Source organism: Phaseolus vulgaris, chromosome 3, assembly GCF_051622355.1.
Source record: "Phaseolus vulgaris cultivar YP4 chromosome 3, ASM5162235v1, whole genome shotgun sequence".
NCBI classification, from domain to species: domain Eukaryota; kingdom Viridiplantae; phylum Streptophyta; class Magnoliopsida; order Fabales; family Fabaceae; genus Phaseolus; species Phaseolus vulgaris.
Genome location: NC_143500.1, coordinates 1,137,501 through 1,140,000, shown reverse-complemented (window position 1 = coordinate 1,140,000; position 2,500 = coordinate 1,137,501).

Here is a 2,500-nt window from a genome sequence, read left to right as displayed (position 1 = left end):
GAGAAGTTTGGGATCAAAAGGAATTGATCTTGGCATGGTTGGTGCATAGCCAAGTTCCATGATTTTGGATTTTTGGCTTGATTTTGTGACTTGGTGGTGATTTTGGTGAAAAACGAAAATCATGGTTTTGGAAAAGTGGCTGGACTCAATCCTCACAAATGCCTCCAAAGTGATGTGGGAGAAGTTTGGGATCAAAAGGAATTGATCTTGGCATGGTTGGTGCATAGCCAAGTTCCATGATTTTGGATTTTTGGCTTGATTTTGTGACTTGGTGGTGATTTTGGTGAAAAACGAAAATCATGGTTTTGGAAAAGTGGCTGGACTCAATCCTCACAAATGCCTTCAAAGTGATGTGGGAGAAGTTTGGGATCAAAAGGAATTGATCTTGGCATGGTTGGTGCATAGCCAAGTTCCATGATTTTGGATTTTTGGCTTGATTTTGTGACTTGGTGGTGATTTTGGTGAAAAACGAAAATCATGGTTTTGGAAAAGTGGCTGGACTCAATCCTCACAAATGCCTCCAAAGTGATGTGGGAGAAGTTTGGGATCAAAAGGAATTGATCTTGGCATGGTTGGTGCATAGCCAAGTTCCATGATTTTGGATTTTTGGCTTGATTTTGTGACTTGGTGGTGATTTTGGTGAAAAACGAAAATCATGGTTTTGGAAAAGTGGCTGGACTCAATCCTCACAAATGCCTCCAAAGTGATGTGGGAGAAGTTTGGGATCAAAAGGAATTGATCTTGGCATGGTTGGTGCATAGCCAAGTTCCATGATTTTGGATTTTTGGCTTGATTTTGTGACTTGGTGGTGATTTTGGTGAAAAACGAAAATCATGGTTTTGGAAAAGTGGCTGGACTCAATCCTCACAAATGCCTCCAAAGTGATGTGGGAGAAGTTTGGGATCAAAAGGAATTGATCTTGGCATGGTTGGTGCATAGCCAAGTTCCATGATTTTGGATTTTTGGCTTGATTTTGTGACTTGGTGGTGATTTTGGTGAAAAACGAAAATCATGGTTTTGGAAAAGTGGCTGGACTCAATCCTCACAAATGCCTTCAAATTGATGTGGGAGAAGTTTGGGATCAAAAGGAATTGATCTTGGCATGGTTGGTGCATAGCCAAGTTCCATGATTTTGGATTTTTGGCTTGATTTTGTGACTTGGTGGTGATTTTGGTGAAAAACGAAAATCATGGTTTTGGAAAAGTGGCTGGACTCAATCCTCACAAATGCCTTCAAAGTGATGTGGGAGAAGTTTGGGATCAAAAGGAATTGATCTTGGCATGGTTGGTGCATAGCCAAGTTCCAAGATTTTGGTGTTTTGGCTTGATTTTGTGACTTGGTGGTGTGCCAAGAATCATGAAATTTTCAAAGTGGTGGTTTTTGAGTTTTGTTGGTTGGAAAGTGTCACAAATGCATGCAGAATGAGGTCTAGAAAGTTTGGTATCAAAACCAAGCCATCTTGATGTGGTTTTGAATTTTTGAAATGTTGGAAAATAGAGGGTTTTGAAAAAAATTCATGAAAATTCGAAACCTTGGCCAATCCTAACGAAACTTGGTGGGCACCTTCTTGATATTATTATGGGATGGACTGGAAAAAATCACGCAAAAATACGGTGTCTAGATACGTTTTTCCATTTTTCCCGATTTTCCACATTTCGGGTCTTTGGAAAAATAAAAAAAATACTTCCCCATGTCGAAAAATTCTAATTTTTTGCAGGCAATGTTGTACCATTTTTATGAGGATCCCTGCAAAAAATCTCGTGAAAATTCGTTCTCTAGGTCCCAAAACAGAACTTATGTCTACTCAAAAAAAGTGTATCTACTTGTACAAAAGTGGCTTTTGCATATTTAGCTAATATAGGGGGGGGTGTTCCTCAATGCAGCCAGCTCTTGCACCATGGAAAATTCTGGTGCGGTCCCTTCATTCCCCCCTGTTTTGGCTTGCTTTGTGGTGGGGCAAGTCAAAACGCCCACACATGGGTGATCCACCAACTTGGGTTGGTGTCACCCGTTGTGGGCGGCGGCATGGTGGTGGCCGCCGTCGGTTCCGGCCGACCGACCCGGTGGGAAAAAATGTGAATCTGTTATGTGGATTTGTGGCACGCTGGTGGGATTTTCGTTGTGTGGCTCATTTCTAGACTTGTGAGCATCACGAAGGGGGTATGGCTTCCAACCGTTCGCGGGGAAGGGGCCATCATGTCTGGCTTGCTGCCGGCCGGGGGGGGTAATGTCATCAGTCAGCGTCCGCTTGGGCTCACATTTGTGCTGGTTACGCCCAGGGTCATGTGGTTGATATTGAGGGCTTTATTACTCTCGGTCCAGTAGCGCGCGGCCACCACAGGGAAGGCACGGCCTCATCCGCGTGGCTTCTCCCTCACGAGCATCTTGGCGATCCGCCACGGTGGTCGTGCTGGAGAAGAAGCACGGATGAGACGGGTTGGAACTGTGGCCCGGTGCGATCGGGGAAGATTTGTGCCACGCAAATCGTTGGGTGGCTTAT